This window comes from Chlamydotis macqueenii, chromosome 3 (assembly GCF_036417535.1).
Source record: "Chlamydotis macqueenii isolate bChlMac1 chromosome 3, bChlMac1.mat, whole genome shotgun sequence".
NCBI classification, from domain to species: Eukaryota; Metazoa; Chordata; class Aves; order Otidiformes; family Otididae; genus Chlamydotis; species Chlamydotis macqueenii.
Genome location: NC_141558.1, coordinates 40,416,833 through 40,439,320, shown reverse-complemented (window position 1 = coordinate 40,439,320; position 22,488 = coordinate 40,416,833). Strand labels below are relative to the sequence as shown.

General features: G+C 44.0%; 1 protein-coding gene across 1 annotated transcript in view; it reads left to right on the top strand.

The window, feature by feature from the left end:
- The window catches only part of BACH2 (BACH transcriptional regulator 2), a 190,011-nt gene that overhangs the window by 106,404 nt on the left and 61,119 nt on the right, over positions 1–22,488 (top strand). The window contains exon 5 of the mRNA XM_086743288.1: positions 546–697. The gene's annotated coding sequence lies outside the window, so the exon portion shown is untranslated. The remainder of the gene's footprint in view (positions 1–545; positions 698–22,488) is intronic.

The window sequence follows — 22,488 nt, the reverse complement described above, 5'->3', positions numbered from 1 at the left end:
ATGGTTTGTGTTGGGAGGCACCTTTAGAGCTCATCTAGTCCAACCCCCCCTGTCCTGGGCAGGGACATCTTTTACTGGATCAGGTTGCTGAAAGCTCTGTCCAGCCTGACCTTGAACACTTCCAGGGATGGGGCATCCACAGCTTCTTTGGGCAACCTGTTCCAGTGCCTCACCACCCTCATTGTGAAGGATTTCTTAGTATGTGTGCATGAGTATGCACATACCTGCAGTATGATCTGGTAGAATAATCACAGAAGTGTTAGTTTGTCTGTTCTGTAGTTCTTCTCAGGGGCCTCATATGTCTGGGTGCTATACAAATGCAAGAAAAACATAGTCTTTGTTGTAAGGTGTTTACAACCTAAAGGTAAGAGGAAGTATGTAATAGACATAATGTGATTTTCATGTTTGACGTAAAGGCCTTCTGTGTTTAAAAAAAAAAAAAGGCCTCTAACCTGTTTTTAGAATTTGAAGAGTGTGGGGGAAAGAGGGGTTTTGTGAAGATTCAGTGCTTGAATTTTTTAATGCCTGCCTTTATTTTGTTGTAGGTTGCTATTGACTGAGTTGCCAGAACATTGCCCTACAGAGCTTTGGAGGGCCACTTCTTAATGGATTGCTGCAGCCTTTTAATTTCTCCGTTGATCCTGTTCCCTGCATCGTGAGAACATTTTAGCCAGCACAGAACCTAGAAAAGTTACATGTAAGTCATTATTCAAATTCCTTTCTATTAATATAAAAAAAAAAAAGAGAAAAAAAAGGATCTTGAGGAGGCAAGGTGGAGGCTGTAAACATCATACTTTAGAAAAATACTGTAAAAGCTGTAATTCAACAGCAAACATTAGGTTTGCTGTTAGATGGTGAATAAATTGTTACTGAAGTAGTTACTTGCTTTTTTAACCTAAATGGTGATTGTCGTTTTGAGGGCTTTCCTAAGTGTTCTGCTACTATAGTAAACCATAGTGAGAAGTACTTAAAATAGCTCTCTTACCCCATCCCCCTAACTACGCTTGGTTTTTCTCCACAACCGGGTAAACGTGTGTACACTTACCTTGGTGTGCTGTGCTGAAGCTGCACATGCTCTGCGTGAGTTTGGAGGCCATTCTGCTCAGCAGGACTGCAGGCAGCCCTGTATTTTTCCCATCATAAAACTCATATCCTCCTCCTTTGGAATTTCCAGAATACTTCCCTCAGAGAATTATAGAATCATCAGAGAATCATAGAATGGTTTGAGTTGGAAGGGACCTTAAAGATCATCTAGTTCCAACTCCCTTGCCCTGGGCAGGGACACCTTCCACCAGAACAGGTCACTCAAAGCCATGTCCCACCTGGCCTTGAACACTTCTCAGGGATGGGGCATCCACAGCTTCTATGGGCAACATGTTCCAGTGCCTCACCACCCTTACAGTAAAGAATTTCTTCCTTATGTCTCATCTAAATCTACCCTCTTTTAGTTTAAAATCATTACCCCTTGTCCTATCACTACATGCCCTTGTCAAAAGTCCCTCTTCAGCTTTCTTGCAGGCCCCCTTTAGGTACTGGAAGACCTCCCAGTCTCCCCAGAGGAGAGAGGTCTCCTCAGAGTCTTCTCCTCTTCAGGCTGAACAGCCCCAGCTCTCTCAGCCTGTCCTCATAGGAGAGGTGCTCCAGCCCTCTTATCATCTTCGTGGCCCTCCTCTGAACTCACTGCAACAGGTCCATGTCCTTCTTATGTCGAGGGCTCCAGAGCTGGACGCAGTACTCCAGGTGGGGAGGACTGGGGGGGATCGGAGGGGCTGTTCTAGAGGAGAGAAATTGGTTTGACCCTTTTTAACTTGTTAGCGATCCTAACCCTCATCCTGAGATGGATCTGCAGGTGGAAGAAGCTTCTGGACCATTATAAGGATGTAATGTGTGTGGTGGTCTGTGCTGTCTGGGGACTGGGACATCCCAGAGCTGCCAAGTTTGGAAAAAGACTTGAGCACAACTTTATTGCATTAATTTTTTAAATAAAACCAAATCTCATTGTGGTTAGGAGGTTTTTATCTTTCAGATGGTGGCACAGAGCAGCTTAGCCAAAGGCTGCCTGAGCCAGAGATAGTAAAAATTTGTAGTTCACAGTGTGTCACTGTGCACATCCCTGCCCTTGTTCGTTCACTGCAATAACAAACTCATACAACACAGTTTAATGATTATTCAGGACAGGGTGGTGAAGCCAACCAGAGCACTCGTTGCTGGTCACTTTTTCCTGAATGCTTGCTAACACCATTTTTAATCATAGGAACTGATTTGTAATATTACTTCTAAAAAATCAGAGTATTTTGGAACTGAAGAGTTTATATTAGGAATGTACCTTCATTTGAGGTACTTTATTTGTGACAAAGTGTTACTTAAAACAATAAAAGTCTATTGTAAAAGGAGGACAGAGTTTTTTAATGCATATGGAAAATCAGTTTTTAAAGAGAGGATACGTTTTTTTATGGTGTGATTAGTATCAGCAGAAATAATAGCGAGAGTGACAGAGAAAGGCTGGGTAGTGACAGAATTCACTGTCAAAGAAGCCTCACAAGGTGTTGGTTTGATTTTGCTTTCCGAAAAAGGGAGAGCATTACCATTTCGTGGCAGGCTTGGCAATATGTGGTACAGTTATTAATCAAACCTTGATAGCAGGAATCATCCGACTACAGCAAAATTTTGGATCTGGCTTGAAACTTGTTTCTAGTGCTTCTCTTAAGGGGAGAAAACTTGAAAATACGAGTTCTAACAGCTAGGCAAGCAGAAACAACACGTTGTTCATTAGTCCTACTTAGCACCATTGCCATGAGGTTTGGAAGCCTTACTCACAGTTTTTTGCAGGCTTTTCTCTTGTTGCTTGAAAAGCTTATCATTAGGCATCTTGCAAATTCACTTTTAAAATCACTTTCAGAGGAACTAACTTTAAAAATGAAATCCTTCTTAGGGAACTTGAAAAAGCAGCCAGAAACTGAACGGACATAAATGGAAAAAAACCTCTCTCGGTCCAAGAAGTGCATAGGAAGTTTTGTCCTGCTGCTTCTCATGCTGCAGATCATCAGAAGTCCCCATTTCCATCAGTAAAAATGCATCTGAGGACCAAATAAACTTGAGTACCAGTGTAAGGATATAGGAGCTGTCATCAAATAGGTGCTTTCCTTATTTTTTCTTTTTTTAATATGATCGTATGCTCAAGATACGCCAAACTATTAAAACATGATGAGTGCTCTAACTCCTGGAAAACACGTGTGTCATGTCGCAGGTTGTTGGCCGGGGTTTCACCTGGTGTGGATGCAGATCCATGCTGGCAGAGGTAGATATGAGGACAAGCTGTCCATTGCTTACTTAATTTCGCAGTGTTTCTTGCTGTCTGGCTTTTTGTGATAACAAACTCTGCTTTGTAACAATTCCCTTGTTATAGCAGTTCCCATAGAAGGAGGTGAACTTCCCCTTGTTAATTATCCCTGTCGGAAAGAGCAGTTGCACAAAGCTGACCCAGCTGTAACAACCGTATTCTTCTTGCTTTTCCCAGGGTGCAGTGTATTTAGTAAACAAGTATGCCTTCCCCCTCCTTCCCTTTACTGTTTAGCTTGTGTATTACTGCCAGGATGCTGAATTGATGTGATCTCCGTCAAAAGAATGTGCATTGATGTTTGAATTCAAAGGAGAAGGTTTCTTCCTTGTTCTGGCGGAGCAGATTGCAAAACCCTGTTACGATGCATGTGTCAAGATAAAAAAAACATTTACCCAAGTCTCCTGTGAATTAATCACGGGCAGGTTAGACCGCGTGTGTTACAACGAGGGAGTACAGGAATTAGGGAGAAGCTGTGCTCTTTGCTGAGTGGCTCATGTTTCGTTATACTGAGTGATCGCCGGTGGCAGCGTACGGACAGGGCTTTGCTCAGGTGCTGGGGACGTGGCTGTGGCTTGGAGCAGATGCTGGGGCAGGGCTGCTGGCATCCCAGCAGAGGTAGGCAGCGATTCCTAACAATTTTCACGCTCTGCTCACATTTCTCACTTTGTTTTACCCTTGTGTCGTTTCCTTTAAGAGCGGCAAAAATAACATCCCAATCAATGGCATTCTGTGTCTAATAAATTGTCCTAAGTTGTACTGCTTATGCAGTGTTGAGAATTCAGCAAGGGCCTTTAAGCTCTTTGTTCATGAAAAAAAAACAAAACAAAAAGCAACCCAAAACTCAGAAACCACTGCAGGCAGATTTTGTATTTGCTAGGTATGAGTTCTTCAGAATATTTAAAAAAATTTTTTAAATATTTCTTGAAATCTACCCTGCCACCATCTGTAGGCAGATGTAGATAATGTAAAATTTTAAGATGCAGATTTTGGTGATTAAATGTCTGTCACCCGCCTACCACCACAGCCTGGGAAGTTGTGTCTTTTTCTGAATCTGCACTGAAAGGTCAGGTAACTTGACTGGATTAAGAAGGAAATCAGCTTTCAGAAGGTGAAGTCGTATCCCTTTGAACATTGACTTACCAAACACTCCTAACTCTCCATACCAAACCCACTTCCCAAGTGCCATGGCCATAGCTGAGAACATGGGTGGTTTTATCCTACAGAATTTTGATGTGAGATCTGGCCGTATGTGGTTTTCATGATTTTTCTGGTACATTTTCCTGTTGGAGTGCCAGTTTTATGGTGAAGGTGGCATTTTCTTACTCATTTTATGGTATGAGCGTAGCAGGACTCTGCACCTCGTGCACCATTGCATGGAGCATCTCCTGCCCTGAGGAGCTTCACAGCATCCCGTGGCATCCTGTCCTGGGTGTCACACTCGCAATGGCCAAGAAGCATTTTCCCTTGATCTAGGGGAAATCTTCTTTGCCAGTAATTAGTCCGGTTACTCCTGCTTGCCCCCCTGTTGAGAATACATAAAGCCATTGACCGCTGTTGGCATTGCATCAGTCCCTCAGCGTGATCAAGTGCTACCCAGCACTGTCGGTGCCCCTGGACACGCGGCAGGCTGCACCTCCAGCCTGGGTGGCTGCAGATGGCTTTTGCTTAAGTGTTTGCTGCAAACATATCTGTTGATTAAATATATATATATGTTTATTTATATATACATATGTGTATATGTATAAGTAAAATGTATATTTATATATAAAATAGTCATATAAAAATATATAATTTTTAAAAATGTTAAAATATGTATCTGGACAAATATTTTCTGTATGGTCTGAAAAGCGCTGGTGTAGCTTCATGCACAGCGGCAGCACATGCATGCATGTGTCGGTGGTGAGCCGACATCCCTCACTGGATGTTTGTGACGAAGAGCCCCGTGCTGGAGGCATCCCCACCCAGGGACGCGCAGCAGCCATGGGCTGTACAGCCAGGAGGAGCATCCTGTTTGTGTTTAGGCGTGCTTAGCTGGTATGATGGAGGAGGACAGCGGTGTTTGTTGCAGCGCAGCATGCTGTATGAAACTGAATTATTGTGGCACCGCTCCCTTTCGCTACCGTTGACCACAGGTTTGTTTGTTCATCACCCCAGTGGTGCGACGAGCCGCGTGGGCGCGCGGTGTCATTGATCTGTTTACTCGGCATTTCCCACGTGGCTGCCGTGTTGTGGCGAGGACTTTTATTTTTCGCTGCGGCAGGTGACAGCCCGGGTGCGTGTGTGTGTGTCAGCCCGAGGGATTGAGTCACAGCCCTCCCTCCGCCCAGGGCTGGTGGCACTTCCCCTTACCGGGAGGGGCGAGATGCCAGCCCATCTCCACCGGACAGCTTAGCTGCCCACGTGTTGCTTTATTATTTTTTTTTAAAGAAAAGACTGAGAGATGGTGATGGCAAGATCAACTTTCTCTGTAACCCAAACCAGTGAAAAGTAAAATCCATCTCACCGCATCAGTTTTGTTTTCACTGCTGGTTCAGCCTATCCTCTCCCTCTGGCAGAGCCCTGCACAGTCATTCAGTGCCCGGCTTGGGGGTGGTGTGGTTGTTAGCTCAGTGGTGTATGACCCATTTATTTTCATAATACTTAGATACCTGCACTCCTGCAGCCTTCACTACATGGGTCCTACGACCTAGATCCTGGCCAGAAGAGCACACACCTGATTCCAGTGACGTGTGTTGAGAGCGACCGGCTCGGCTTGCCAGGGGCTACGGGAAGGCGATGGGCCATTGGGTCTAGCGGGCAGTTAATGAGCAAGTGCAGGTAAAGGTACGTTTTTCTGAAGCTGGCACTTTGTCTTAGATTATTTTGTGAAATATTGATTGCTAGCTTGCGGGACATGTTTCCTGTTATGATTTGCAAAGAGTTGAGAAGTAAAAGTGTTGTGGTGGATGCTTCTCTGGCTATAATAACTTGGGTTTTCAGGGACAGCAAGGTAATTCATGATATTAGATTCTTCACTCTCCTTTCCCCACCCCCAGACATGGCATCACCTATGCTCTTGTTGAGTCTGGTCTTTAGACAGACCCTTTTTCTTTATTTCTTTTTTCCTTAGATAATTGGGTTAGCTTTCTGCAGGTTTTCGGATTATAATTAGGTTCCTGCTTGTGTTTCTTTTGATAAACTGAAAGAATCCAGCATAGGACAGACAGGAGGGTCAACTGGCATTGTAGTAGATACAGAGTTATAGGTATAAAATTAAAGAGTAATTTGCAAAGTGACTTAAAATAAAGTGGATTTAAACACGGTGAGGTCGTCCTTGACAGCAATTTGTTTGAAGTTCTTCTACTATTATGAGTGTAAAGGAATTTTTCTTTTTAACTACCAGTTTCTGGGTAGAGTATCGGCATAATTTCTCACAGGTAAGCGAAGCATTAACTCCTTATACCTTAGTAGTTTGGGCAGTGGGGGGAGAAACTGAGAACTGGGGAGAGGCACCTCCTCCATTTCATCATTTGAAAATTGGTCAGTGGTCAGCTAACTTAGAGACTCTACCAGGTAGGTGAGAGAAAGCAATTAAACAATTAAATATATGAAAAGCCAGCAGGATCCTGGACAGTAGATACGCACTGCATGTGAACAGTTGTCCTTGATGTTTAACAGAATATAGTGGCACTCTAAATACAAACTGGAAAAAAAGTACCAGCAATTAGCTAGTTTGCATCCCTTGTTCAGATGAGCCATGAGTTCTGGGGTTTTTGCGTTTATATACTTTTGCTGTAGGTGTTGGAAGTGTGGGTGGCCATGAAAAAGCAGTGGTTACAATAAGATTTTCCATTTATTGCCCTTTGTGTACAACTAAAAATAAGATTCAAATGCTTCAGAATTTGTAGAGCAAGCAGAATCCTTCTCTTAGCTCTGATGACTGGCTCGCCTGCAGCTTCGGCTCTGTCAGGTGAGTCCCAGGCTTAAATGCTTGTAAATGGGTCTGTGCTGCAAGGAGAGGTAGAGTTTACTTGCAATGTGGTCTAGCTATGTTAATTCATCATTTTCTTATTTAAAAAAAAAAAAAAAAGGAGTTAGGCTTGCTACTTAGTGCATAAATAAGAGGTGATGATGAAAGCGTTTTGGAAGCAGAATTGTTCTCCTCTCTGGAAAAAGCAGCTTTGGAGAGGACGGAAAGATCTTTAAAATCAGACCTCCAAAACTGCATTGAGGTAGCTTGAACTATTGGTCCAGAACTTCATCTTCTGTCAAAGAAAAAAAAAAAAAGGAAAAAGAAAAAAAAAAGGAAATCTATATAAATGTGGTCAGCATCAAGAAACAAATTTTCAGAGTTTACTTTTGGCATACTTTTGGTTTGGTTTTTAGAGTGACAGTATTGAAATATGCTGTCTTGGTAGCTTTTCCAGGTAGTTGCACCGGATAGGAATCCGCTAAATTAGTTGCGATATCTTGAGCTACTAAATCTGTTCTGACCACATTAATTGATATATCCGCTCGTGGCCAAGAGAAACATTAAAGAGAGATGTTGTCAGCTTGTGCAGGGAAATTTGTAACTTCATGGTGTAAGGTTTGGTGCTGTCCCAGCTTCACTCATGAAGTCGCCGTGGCATTTCCAGAGAATGAGTGTGCCTGTGCATGTCGAGCTTCTCAGTCTGATGTCATTCTTGCGATGGATGAGTAGAGAGAGCATCTATCCAAGAGCTGCAGAACCAAAGGTAGAGGCTAAAAACTTGCTTTCTGCTGCGTGGCAGCTCGAACTTTACCGCTTGCGTGTCGCTTCGTGACCTTTCCAGGTTTTCCAGGCTTGGCAGGGTAGCAGGGGTGTTGGTCTTGAGAACTGGGTTGCATAAGACAATAGGTTTTCGCTCTGAGTAACGCCGCGTGGTGCGGAGGATGTGGGGTGCTGGAGGCATTTAGAGGCACACGCGCTCCTTCTGTGCAATAGCCACACTGTCGGCGGTGAGTCTTTTGTTATGCAATATGAAATCCCTTTAAATTAGCTTGGTGTAGCCCTCCCCCTCTTCTTAGGGGAGCTCGGTGCCTGTCGCTGCTGCCTTACTTTTGCCTTTTTGCTGAAACGCGTGTTTCTGCTTTTACATCTGTGCGCGCCTGTCGGACCGGCTCCCGCCTTGATACAAAGTACAAAAGGCAAGAGAGCTAATGCAGTAATCAAGGTTTTAAATATTTCAAGTGGGAACGGGCAAAACTTCAGCAATAATTAGTTTCCACACTGGTGGCTGCTGCAGGGGATTACATTACATCTGTTATAATCGCCTGCACGTCTCAGTCCTGTAGGTGACCAGATGCTGACAAGCAGCGTAAATGTTTGTTGTCATTTTTTCTGTGGAATTTTCCCTTTTCAGTACAGATGTAGAGGTGGATTTTTTTTCTCCCCCTCCGCCTTTCTTTATACTGCTGCACCCGATGCAGATGAGTTCAGACCTGATGGCTCTGATGATAACAGCAGGAGAGAGTGCGTCATGCGGCGACGGTGCTCACGCGCCACGCACTGCTGCCACACTTTCCAGCTGGATGAGACATGCTGGTCTTTTCCAGGGGTATCGCCACACGGGCTATTTTTAGAGATGGCACATCGGACGCCTTGTGCAACTATCAGTACCCGCTGCCGGGCTCTTCATTTTTTTCCCTTGTATGGTGATGAGGTTTTTAAGATGTTTAGCTTTCTCGTGAAGAGGTAGTCGGATCTCTTTTTGTTTCTTTTAACCGCTTGTAGAGCTGCTCTGTTGGGTCCGTGGAGTTGTGTTTTCAGTACGTGGTCCAAAGGGAACAGTCCTGCATGTAGCCACTAAATTAGGATCAGTATAAGTGACTGAAGCAACCCACTTGAGATTTTTGGCTGAGGAGCTCTAACAACCTGTTGGGTTGCATAGCAGAAGATCTGCTACCTCGGGAAACCCCCAGCTTGTTTTTTTTTAACCTTCCCACAGCAAACAAGCTGCACGCAGGCATTTTTACAGTTGTGATAAACTCTTTCTGTGGCTCTGGAGTTTCTGGAGTCCTTTAAACAGCCACCTTGGCTGTCACTGCTCCACTGCATCCACGATGGATGCATAGGGACGTGGTGCAGCCTCACGATGGGAGCAGAGCCGGACACAGAGGTTGTCTGCTGGCTCACGCCTGTCTCTTGCCAGAGGAACGGAGCTGGCCGGTCGCAGGCTCATTATTGCATTGCTCAAATAATGCAAAAACATTAGCAATGGAGATTTGCTGTAATGGTGTATTTTAAGTGCATCTCTGCTCTGCCAGCTTCACTGTTAATGCACTCGGTTAAGGAATGCTTTGGAGGTTGCTGCTAATGGATGAATCTTCTGGAAAATTGGAATTTTCAAATGAGATTGACACTTTGGAGTGAGAAATATAAATCTAATGAGAGTATTTCAGCAGAGGTTTGTAATTAGAAATGAATGGAGGGAATTTGTACACGCAGTCTGCGAAAGGGCACAATGGAAGGTGAAATTGCACCCTCTGCACTGAATGAGGGATGAAAGCCAATGTATCAGTGTCATGGCATGACAGTGTAGAGTATAAATGATACTGTCACTGAGTGCTGCAGTAGGTATCAAGGGAATTCCACTCCAGTAAATCACATTACTTAGACAGACCTGAAGGCATTGTGTCTGAATGATTGGAGGAAAAAAAGGTTGTCAGCACAAAGCAGAAGATATTATAGAACAACTGGCTGCAGGGTTGGAAAGCGGTGTTTTTCTGATATTTACCATGCAAAGCTCTTCAGATGCTTTTTGAAATTTTTTTTGGTTGAATTACAAATGTAATGATGAAGTAATAGTGTTTTTTGAGATGGTGTTTGGAGTGGATACCAGCCTGCAGCACCCAGTTTTTCAGAAGGAATTCAAACTTCTTCAAACTTGGGAAAAATCTAGTCATGTGTTCCCAGCTCAAGCAGTGATCTTTATGTGTTGCTTCATTTCGCTGAGGACTTGCTTCTTGGGATGGACTTTGGTCATGGGGTAATTCTAGCATAGGTTTGTGAGGAGAGGAAGATTGTTACCATTCTCACTAGCAGTCTCTGGGGTTGGATTGTGGTGAGCAGCAGCAGATCATGAAACACAAACTTATTGTATCCTGAACTGCATCAAAAGAAGCGTGGCCAGCAGGTCGAGAGAGGTGATTCTGCTCCTTTACTCTGCTCTCATGAGACCCTACCTGGAGTACTGCATCCAGTTCTGGAGCCCTTAACATAAGAAGGACGTGGACCTGTTGGAGAGAGTCCAGAGGAGGGCCACAAAGATGATCAGAGGGCTGGAGCACCTCTCCTATGAGGACAGGCTGAGAGAGCTGGGGCTGTTCAGCCTGGAGCAGAGAAGGCTTCTGTGAGACCTTATAGCAGTCTTCCAGTACCTAAAGGGGGCTTATAAGAAAGACGGGGAGAAACTCTTAAACAGGGCCAGTTGTGATAGGACAAGGGGTAATGGTTTTAAAATAGAGGGAGGTAGATTCAGACTTGATAAAAGGAAAAAATTTTTGACAATGAGGGTGGTGGAACACTGGAACAGGCCCAGAGAGGTGGCTGATGCCCCATCCCTGGAAGCGTTCAAGGCCAGGTTGGACGGGGCTCTGAGCAACCTGATCTAGTTGGAGATGTCCCTGCTCCTTGCAGGGGGGTTGGACTAGATGACCTTTAAAGGTCCTTTCCAGCTCAAACTATTCTATGATTGAGAGGCACTCAGGCAGCATGGCAAGGTCCATGATGCGGGTAGCTAGGAGCATGATGTCATGGTAACAGTGCAGCAGAAATCTAGAGACTTTCAGTGTGCGTGCACTGACACATCATACATATGTGTTCCTCATACTGTTTTGCTCGTTGCTCACCCAAACCCACTGCTAATGCTGCCTTGCTTCCCCCAGCCACAGTGATGGTGTTGAGTGGAATAGTTATTTCTTGCCTTTTTTTTCCTCTGTAATGACCTATTGCCTCCACCCTCGCAGAGGCAGTACCTCAGAAACGGGGCTTAACTGCTTCTCTGTCTCTGACCTTACAAACAGACAACACCTACAAGCTCCTGTCATTTCCTAGTTTGCTCGTGGATAAGACAGCCCAGCTCCCACAGTTCTCCCAAACTGCTGCTCGATGATAAAACAACTTCTCCCTGAAGATGTTGTGTTTCATTCCTGCAGCGCATAATAAGCCCTACTTGCCTTGGGGCTTCTTGTAAATCTTCAGCAGACTTTGTACTGCTTTAAAACATATTTTTCCACTTGCCTGCTCATGAAAAGCATCACTGAAAGTGCATGCTGTAAATAATGATAAGGGAGTGGGCTTCATTTCTCCTCTCCAAAGCTTGATTCGCAGCAGAGCCCACACATGGCAAGAGGATGGACATGCAGCACAGTTAAATTAGCAGTTCTTAGCATAGACTTCTTTACCTGGAAATACCATGTCAAGTGGTGGGGGCATTAACCAGGAAATATGGCCAAACTGAAGGGTACTGACTCTGGGAAGGTTGTGGTTCAGGTGCTTCCATGGTAGTGGCCCATCCTCGTCAGGACGCAGGATTCAGTCCTTACAGCCCATAGCTGGAACCACAACATCAAACCTACAGGCAGCCTGAAAAAGTAGTGAGACGTGTGGAAAATGAGATGCTCTACATGGGATGGGATTCAATAGTAGAGCAATTTATTAGCAGGTCGGCAGGTCCTGATCATAGCCAAAGGTGAGTGGGAGGAAGCAAAGTGTGATTTGTATCTATAGTTTCTGCATTAGAACTGGGCTGGAGTGGCCCAGGGTGTAGGGCTGTGTCTGTCTGTCTGGGTAAAAAGAGGAGTTAAGATGTAAGAGATGTAAAGTTTGTCCTTAGACCATCATTGCCATGGGGAGCTACTGTACCTGCTTAAGCACTCCTTTGTAGTATTATTAAAAATCTGCCATCGCTCACTTCTCCTGTGGTATTTTGCATCAAAAGCTGGCATTTTGACACTTTTTTCTTTGGTTTTTTTGGGGTTTTTTTTTTTTTTTTTGGCATATTGGTAAAGCAAATACTTTTCTTATATTCAGTGTCATTCCTGCGGTCATGATTGAGCCACATTTTCAAAATGTGGCTCTTTGTAGTCATCCGTCAATCCACAGAAGACCTATTTGTTCTCGCTGCCCTAGCTATCCATATGATGCTGTTTTCCTCTTCCCATCCTGGTCCTGCGGCATGAACACCTATAACCAGCACCTGTGAAGTCACCAGGGTCGCTCATGGGAGCGATGGATGCAAGACTGGACTTTAAATGCTGCAAAGTACTGTGATTGCAAGAGTCGGGTAGAGTGGGAGAAGGAATGACCAAACTCTGCCTTTAGGGAAGACTGAGAGACCGACCAGTATTGCTTCAACTGAGAGAGATATTGAGCCTGCTCCATCAGATCTGTATCCTCTGGCAAATGTATTTCATTGTGTAAATGGCTCCCTGCTGTCCCAGAAGACTATCTCTATCTCTTCCTATCTTGTACAATGGATTTGTAAATAATCAATCTTTGTGCAGGAAAGTTGTGGCTCAGTAAGCCCAGCTTGCTAATGAGTCAATGGCTTAATTTTAATTCTCACTGCTAGTGCTTTTGATAACACAGGGCTATAAAGTTTGACATAGCAGGAACTTCTCTATAAACTCTGATTTGCTTGCCAAAAAGTCAGCCCATTACCGTTAATTCCCCTCTTATCATTAGTGTTATTAAACTGACGATTGATGTGTAAAAACTGCCATTTGCATGAAGTTCCCAAAACTGCAGTAAAAGAGACTTTTGTTCTGACTTGGTAAGGGGAGGGGAAAAAAAAAGAGCAAAATAACGCTAGTTCTAACAGCAGAGATGTTCATATAAAGACATGTTCTGAACAATAAGATCGTTTATCCATGTATGACATAAATACATTGGAATTTAAATAATGAGAGATCTTGTGAAATGCAGCAAAAAGCACACCACTGGCATTGTGAAGTTTCCCATCTCTAAAGCCCTATTCTCAGGGAAAAGCAGCTTTACTTTTGCTTTGAAAATCCATTATCGTAAGCCTTTTTTTTTAAAAAAAAAAACACTTGTCTTAGTGCAATATTAAAGCAATTTTGTATCCTAAGAGCATGTCTTTCATAAGGTAAAGTGCAGTCCCATGTGTGTGTATGTAATTGCGGTTTATAATACTTCTCAAAATCCTAATTTCCTCAAATTTAAGAAAACCACTCACCTTTTTAGGCTTCCCTTTTCCTAGTTGTTTTTTGTTCTCCCTGCTTTTCCTCCCCAAAAGATCCTTTTTCAAAAATCCCTTCTTAGGAGTTAAAAAAAAAAAAGGCATAGAACGCTTTCTGGATTCTTTGCAAAACACTACTTGAAAGAAGCATTTTAAGAGTTTAGGTTAAAAAGTTTCTGCCTCTCTCAAACTGCATGGGTGACATTGCTATTTTGGGAGGCAGTGCCATCTGTTTGTTCAACCAAAAAGCAGGAAAGATGTTCCTAGTTCTAGCATAGACTTTTGGGTTGATTCCACTTAAAATTCCCAACTGATCTTTGCTTCTGCTTGCCCTGTCTATAAGCTGGGGAGAGCTTAGCCACTTACCTCTTCCACTTTCACAGCTCCCAGGAGAAAGTTGTTCAGCTCACGGTCCACAATGTGTGAGTAAGATGAGGTTGTTCACAACAGGCACAGTTCATCATGAGATATGAGGTCCAGAATTCCTCCCCGCGCATGTTCATGTCACAAGAGCTATAACGAGGAGAAAAAGAGAGCAACATAGCACCCTGCAGGTGAAGAAGAGGGCTTTTGGGGGAGGCTTGGTTGGATTTTGTTGGAGAAGTTGAATTTTTGTTTGCTTTGAGTAAGAAAGAGGGAGGACAAGTTTTCTGGGACACAGACAAACCAGCTACCAGCTAGTGCAGGTGTAAGGTGTGCACAACTAGAGAGGACAGTAGGACTAGGTGGGAAGGAACAGCAGACTTGCAGGGAGTGCAGGTGGCTTGAAGGAGGAGGTTGACATGAGCAAGAGCAAGGTGGAGTCCCTGTAGTACTGTCAGTCCACGGAAATAGTGCAAGAGAACATGGAGAACATCGAAATGTGAGAAGAGGTTACTTCAGTCCTCCATAGGCGATGAAGACATTTCTCCGAGATAACAGAGATTTAGGTCTATGTTACATTGCTGGAGTATTTGCAAATACATATGTATAATCATTACAATATCTTCCTGACTGGCAAAATGTTTCATCCAATCTCTGTTGACAGAAAAGATTGCCTACTGATAATTGCTTTGCTTAAGTGTCTGATAATATGCCAGAAATGAGAGCATTCTCTGTTAGGTCATCTTTAATTATGCATGTACCACCTGTCAGCTTTAAATCTGGAGAAGATTAGTTTTCTCATTGGATTTAGAGTAGGGAAAAGAAGAGAGCCTTCAACAAGCGGACTAGGCTGTTGCAAACACTGTGCCTACGGGGGAGTTTCACAAGCAGTCTCCTCATCTTTCCTAGTCATGGATACCACTGTTGGCACATGCAGAAATACTTGAAATATTGCCTAAGCTAGCTGCAGTAGTGATGGTTTTCACAGGAAGAGGATTTCAGACCATCTGTTGCATTTCCTAGTTTTCCTTTTTCTTCATTTCAAAGGGAGAGGGAGCACCAAGGTGGGGGAGGACACGTGGCAAGTCATGGCTGCTTGGGCAGTGCTGGGAGGAATCCCTCGTCCACCCACCCAAAAATCCTTGCAAGGGAGTAATTCGCTTACCACCTATTAAAGTACACAATAAAACTAGTCAGGCCGATGAAGACATGCCAATCTAATAGGAAATTGAGGGCTCAAAAGACTGAAAAACAATGAGGATGGATGCTTTGTGGAAAAGCTCAACCTCAAATCTCAAGGGAGAGATGGTAGAGGTCTCTGAGGATATTAAATTAATGGGATTGCCATTACCAGGACTACTTATGATATTGAAAATTACCTTGGAGAGGAATTTATCTTTGTGCAGGGTGGGGAGGCAGTAATTGTTTGGGAATTGTTGAGGGGATTTTCAGTTCACAGGAGAATACCAGCTGTTTATTTGGTGCAGAAACAGATTTTAGGAATCAATTTGTTTTTATGGTCTCCTCTACTCCAACACCGGTCTGGAGGGCAGGGAAAGGACAGCTGTTTGTCCCCTGAAATGCACCGTTTATGCCAGACAACAGGAATGGTCTTTGTTAAACTTCTCACCTGCTTGCAGAACAGAACATTCACTTGCAGTGTTGAATGTTGGTCCTTCTGCTTCTTGCTGATGTATCTGAGTCGCCCGGGCTTCCCCCTCTCTGGGATTTTGGTTTTCCAGTTTCTGTCATCACTGCCTCAGCCTCCTGGGAATAACTTTTCAGTTGCACTGGTTACCTGATGCTGATCATTTTTCCTGATAATGCCTTCAGCCAGTGCTATTTCTGAAAAGCTGCGGTTTGGAACAGTAGGTCAAATTGTAAAGCAACAAGAACAAGCAAATAGGGACAGATGGCTTTGGATGCGAGAGCGTGTTTCTTTTCATCTCCCATTTGGCTTTTGCCGATGCTTCACCGTTGCATGAGCATTTGAGGCTGTTGTTTTGCGTTGGTTGAGCAGTAGTTGCTCCTTTGCTGCAAAGACTGGGCTATGGCACTTGTTGTGTCTCTTTCTCAGGGCAGGCTCCCTCTGCAGAAGTTGGCAGCGTGTTTGCACCCAAGGACATGGAAAAGGTTTGGGAGATCAGTGGATTTTCTGCTAGGACATCCGGCTGCGTTTTTCCCAACATTTTCTCCCCACTGCTGGGTGAAACTTGCCTTATTATTCCTTTGTTTGGGATAAAGTTGCTGGACTCGCCTTCCTTTGTTATTCCTGTGCAAATGATGACAACTTCTCCATCCTTTACTGTGCCACGGGATTTTGCTCAATTCTTAGAATCTGATTGATTCAGACTTTCTCACTTCTCTCTCTGGACAGGGGTTCCAGCAGCATCACCTGGACATAGCTAAACTTCACTGAGCTGAAATGGAAAAGTGTGGGCGTGTGCCTGCCACAACCTTCTTTGCTCTCTCATGACTCATTCAGCATTTCTTTCCACCCTCCTATTGCGTGCTGCAGGGCTCTCCAGTCTAGCAGTGCTCACTGGGAGACATCTCTTTCACACAGGCTCCTTCGTTAAATACGAGGGTGTATGCATCTCATTATCCTTGCACTACTGCTGGGTTGCGCAGCAGCACCAGGCACCGCAGGAGGTGTCCCGTTCAGTGATTTGAGCGACAACCATACTTCAATGAATGCAGTACTCTGCTTTTGTCTCTGAAAAGCTGGGCAACTGGATGAGATGTAAGGATGTGTCTAAGGATTAAATAAATAGTTACTTAAAGACAGATTTGAAATAATGAAGTAAAATTGGAAAAAAAAAAAAAAGAGAGAAAACCACAGCATGCCCTAGGAAGGGTTTTTCTGAGCTCTTCTGGCTTGTGAGATGTGGTTAACATATTCCCCAGGTCTGGCTGGTCCCGAGGGCTCTTTCTTGCCCTATATTGGACAGATGATTACTTAAACTATTCAGAGCAGTTTTTGTGGAAAGCCTTCCTGCTCTCAAACCCAGGATGGCATCAGCTCCCTCATCCTCTCTTACAGCTGCCTGCCCCTTTTCTTTCCTGGCCTCTTCACTGGAGGCCTTGATCACAGCAGGGAGCTTCAGCTATCTTCTCCATTTCTCACAGGGACACTCATTTAACATTTATCTTATAACCTTTGGTGTGTTGATGGTTTTAGGCCTCACACTTTTTCTCTTTCATTGTTTTAAAAACACCACAGTAGAACTTCTCACGTGTCGGATTAAGTATCTGCTATAGCAGGGGCTTCGAACAGGGACATTCCTACTTTTCCTTCCATCGCAGTGCTTGATAGTGAAGCTGGTGAAATTCGGAGCGATGTGTTTACATTGAGATATCCGACTGTATAGACTGCTGATTTTAAGAGGAAGGGGAACCCTTCTTGGGATAATTAGTTTTGCCATATTTATAGACACAACCTCTTGCTGAAGCATGTTTTTCCTGACTCTGAGTCAGCTGCTGACAGCCAGTATTACAAGAGTTCATTGTGAGTCTCATACTCCATGTGTGCTTATGTATACACAGCACAGACAAGACCAAGCCACCGGGAGATGATAGTGGAGGCAGCAGAGCTAAACCCTGTAGCAGTACTCAGCAGTGAAGTGTTTGAACAACCAAGGCTGGCCAAATTCCAGCTCCTGTGTAGGCCATAACCATCAGGAAAATCGCCTGGTGCTTTAACCGGTTGCAGTGGTCCTCTGCTCCATGTGTTATTTTGTACACTAGAGAAACTTCAAAAATTTAAAACTACGTATTTACATTTTTATGCTGGTAATTTCAAGTGGTTTCATGCTTATGGAAACTAATGCTACTTTAACAATAAACAGCTGTGTAATTTGAAATTGTCTGCCAATCTGGACTTGTAGCCAAGAGTAGCCAGCAAGTCAAGGTAAGGGGCCTGCCCTCACCTGCACAACTGGCCATGGCAGCACAAGCTCCTACATCAGGGGGTTTGCTTGTACCCCCACAGCCCACCGATAAATGGGGATAGTGCCATACCTCCCTATGTACTCTTCTGGGGTGTACAGGCAAAGTGAGGTGTGTATTGTGTAAGTACCCCAGTCAGCTTTTGCAGTCTTTCAGCCTTAGGTCAGTTGGCAACACAGTCCTGTAGACCGAGGGTAAATAAATGCGGCCTTCTCGAAAAGTTCAAGTGGGCAATCAGAGCAAGGCAAGTGGTTGCTTTTATGCTTTGGTTGCAGAGCGTTTGTGGAGGGATTTCCAGGAAACCTCTCGATAGCAGGAAACTGCTGCTGCAGGCATTCGATGAACGAGCTGCACAGTTGTCTTCTGTGTCTACTTTCCCCGGGCTGCTTAATAAATACGTGAGCGTGGCCATTATCAGCCAGGCTCCGTTTCTGTCGCCTGTGCTAATGTGCTGGTATTTTATGTCGCATCGAGTAAGGAGGGAAAGCGGTGATACGAAGCCTTTTTTCCCTTCCCTTAAACAGGATTGATGAGCACACCTTAACAGCTTTCCAAGAAAAAGACATTTGATTGAACGTGGCCAGAGCCTCCCCTGAGACGCTGCATAAGGACATCCGTCCTGATAATAACTTGCCTTTGTCATTTTCAGAGCAGACATCCCTACTGTAAATCCTTTGTTAGCTCACTGCAAATAATGTTCACACACGTATATAAAGGTACCTTTTTGATTTCTCTTCTGGCTGCCTCCCCCCACCTCCCACACAGGCCCAAGGGCTGCATGGGATGCTCACATTGCCGGCAGCTCCATCTCGAGGGGTTTCCTCCAGCAGCACCCACTTGGTGCCCCTCGGTGCCCGTTCAGCCACGAAGGGTTCTGCTCTGCTGTGCAGGAGCACCAGCGAGTTTTCAGCACGCTGCAAGCTGGAATTCCCTCTGGGCCGCTGCGATGAATATTGCAGAAACCTCGCTGAGCAGGGGGAAGTGTGCTTTTACGTGCAAGGACTTGCCAGCTTGAATCACGTCTGTTGTGTTGCGGAGGGGAATATTGCTCTGGTTGCAGTGGGTTACTGGAGTACTAGCAAATCTCATTTGCAAGGGGTTCCAGGCTTCACTCTAATCTCATCTGTCACCAAGAGAAGGAATCTACTCTGACAACTTCTGCGAATGCTGGTTTCACTTTTGTTTTTTGTTCCTCAGCCGTGTCCTTTGTTTCTGAAATGCTGTTTACTTACCACAGATTATTTTTCTTTTGTGCAAATCGATTAGCTTTAATTTCTTTCTCAACTATCTGATTTTTATCCCATTGCTTCACCAGCATCCTGTTGTTAATTTGCATGATATATGATAATGCAATGTGATAACCCTCCCTAGTTAGCAAAATGTTAGAATAGCTGTTGGCAGCCTCTGGAAGAGTAATTAGCAAGCAGGAATTACTCAAAGATGTGCATGCTAGCCTAAGTAGGCATTTTCCAGCTGTCTGCAAGTTCAAAAACTAGTAGGGACTTTTCAGGCTCTAACACAAGATTAATTGCTTGCTACTAGAAAAGAACATTTACAAAAATGTGTAGTGTACAGTCAAGGCTACTCTTTTATTTTTCCTTAATTTGGAAGTGGACTTCTTTGTCACAAAGAATGGTGTTTACAGTATTTGGTAGTCATTTTCCTGAGGAGGCGAGCCTTTTCATTACAAGGGGATGTCAAGCTCAAACTCAAAATAGTAAGCCACCTAAAAAAGCGCTTTGGGCTTTGTGTACGTCAGTCCTTCTGCCACTGGGCATAGTGCTGCCGTGCATGGGGACGGCACGATGCAGGCGCCTTTGTGCTGGCTGCCTAAGCCAGGATCTCCAGCTCCGTATGCATCTTGGCGTAGCCCAGGACTTCAGCGTTTCCTTTCTCTCTTTCTAATGTGCAGGAGTTTCTTCTGTCTGCAATGCTTTCTTTAGAAAACCATTTGCACTGCTGTGCCTCTGTTTTGCATGAAGAAGCCCACGTAAATCAAATATAGCCTCACAGCTGTGCTAAAAGCCTCCTTTTTATCCACGGGCAGCTATTGTCAGCCGGCTTTTATTTCCCCTCTTTCCTATTTTGTTGCTCGTCCGGGATCAGCCTGAGGGTGGCTGGATTTTTGTTTGCTCCCTGCTATAAGGTAGTCAGTCTCTGCCGATGAGATGGAGGGAGGGGGCAGGCAGAGGGGAAGCATACGACTGGTGCATTCGGACTGCTTGACAGTTTTATTTTAAGCTCAGGCTCTTCTTGCCACCTCCATAGCTGCTTCTGCTCTCTGCCTTTCGCTTAACATCATCTCTTGTGCCTAATTCCCTAATCAGCTGGATTATCATCTCTTGGCACTGTGTCCTCACCCACATTCCAGTCTCTCACCAGTGATCACCTCTCTCCTCTCATCTCTCCTCCGCTCTGACACTTGTCTCTGTTTGCTTCTCTGAGTGCTTGCCACTTTCCCTTCCCTTGCCTGCCATTGAAAAAGCCTCATCCCACCTCTCAGTGGGGGAAAGGACAATTTCCAGCAACATTTTTCTTGGTGTCGCCTCCATTCCCACTGCTCCTTCCAGCTCCTTGGCAGTCGCTCCCATCTCTGTTCTGGGCAGTGCAACCTCTCTCTGCCGCCTGCCCACTGTTTCTGCTCTCTCCCAGCATCCTTACATACTCACTGTAGTATGCAATGGCTTTATCTCCGGCTTCTTCAGTTTCTTTTTGCTCACAGAAAACACTGGAAAATAGCCACTCTTTCCCACAATTTGTTCCCTTGTTTTCACCTCTGCCCCACCACCCCCCTGGAAGCAGTGGAGACAGGACAGGGCTCCTGCCTCCTTACTACAGACCCTTCCCCCTTGAAACTTCTCCAATTATCCTTCCTCCACCTTTCCTTCTCTGTAACTCCTGATCCGTAAGCCCCCAGCCTCTTCAGCCTCCTCTATCTCCAAGGTAAGCCTGTTCCTTTCCCTTTTATGTTGGACCCTTCCACTCATCCATAATAACACAGCTTTTAACATCCTTCTGTGTGTTGCTCCTGGCTCTTCCTCGTCCCTTCAACTTTTCACCATTGCCTCTGGACTAGTCCTATTTCAGAGCTTTTTTTCACACATTTCTTTCCTCCTTTGTTATTACTAAAAACATTTGCACAGACATCCTTTTCAGGATTTTAATTTCTTCTCTTGCTTATGCTCTTTTTCAAAAAACTCTTGCCACATGCAGAGGAGAAGAATACATGTGTGCTTATGTACCTCAGGTGAGAAATGCATGGAAAAAATGGCTGCAAATAATACCAAGCTACCTAATTTGTACAGAATTAAAAGAGTGTTTCCTCTTTGATGTAAGTCTGGGTAGCTCTATTGATAGGACTGGCCCAAGGACCCTTTTAATAGAGGTCATGTCATTTTTTAATGTTTGGAAAGCTCATGCCAGACAGCATGGGCTATTCCAGAAACATGTAATGACAACAGTTTGTATTTTCTAAGATATATTAATTAAACATTGTCCGTATGTGTGCACATGTATGTGTATGTACACACATGTGCATGTATACACATATGTAACTATATGCACATGCGCATACATGTCTGTTTTTAAGATGCTATATTGGAGCATAGCATGCTGTGATGAAAAAGGATCACATCATTCATAACAAAGCAGTGACTGTCCTGTATTTCGTCAAGCAACAAGTATTTTTTAAAGGATTTTAGCATTCCTTTGGGCATGTAACCAAACTGCGTCTTACCAGGACCTGAATTCTTTAAGTAATGGCATGAATCTGTAGATATACCAATAAATATAAATTAACTGAGCCTTTTTCTACAAGACTTGAATTGTGCTAATGGTAAAATCTTAATTTAGTCTGATAGTGGAAAATTTTCTGTTCCTTCTGTGAAGCTATGTCACTATGTGGTCAAGTTTGTCTAAAAAGACTGGACGTGATCTTGCATAACAATATTTGCATTCTTCTGACAGTCCAAGAAACACAGTACATTGATTTAGTTAGAAGATTTGTGGAGTGATGATTTTTAATTGTTTATTTTTATTGCAGCCTGCAATATAGGTTAGGTACAGTTAAAGTAGGCAGAAGTTGAGGGGGAAGGAGTAAGAAAAAAGTGTACTTGTTTTTACATTGTGGACTGTTCTCTTTTACATGTATACAGAGAGACAAACTCCCTGGCAAGCACTAGAGTTTGCCATCGAGGCTGGTCCCCTTTTTAGCACAAAAATAGCTGTAGGGGGTTGCAGGCACTGGGAGATATTGATTGTTGCCTAGCACGCTATTTGATTACATATTTTAGTTAATAATCAGTAATGCTTTTAGATTAGTTTTGTTTGAAATGCTAATCAATGAGCTTTATAGATTCCTGGCTTTATACATAAACATGTCAGTCTCCAATGGAGTTTTATTTTATCCCATGTTGTTTATGCTGTGTAATTATTAATCTGTAGTTTAATCTCCTTGTCTTCATACTCCTATGGCTTGATCCCACTTGTTGCAGGGGATCTCATATCTCACTAAAGGGCATGGATTAAAGGCCAAATAAGTGCTGGAATATGCCAACTAAGCCCTGTTGCCTGTAGATCTCACAGTGCTTCTCACTCTACATATGCACCAGAAACACGGCTGCCTGCCTTGTATCT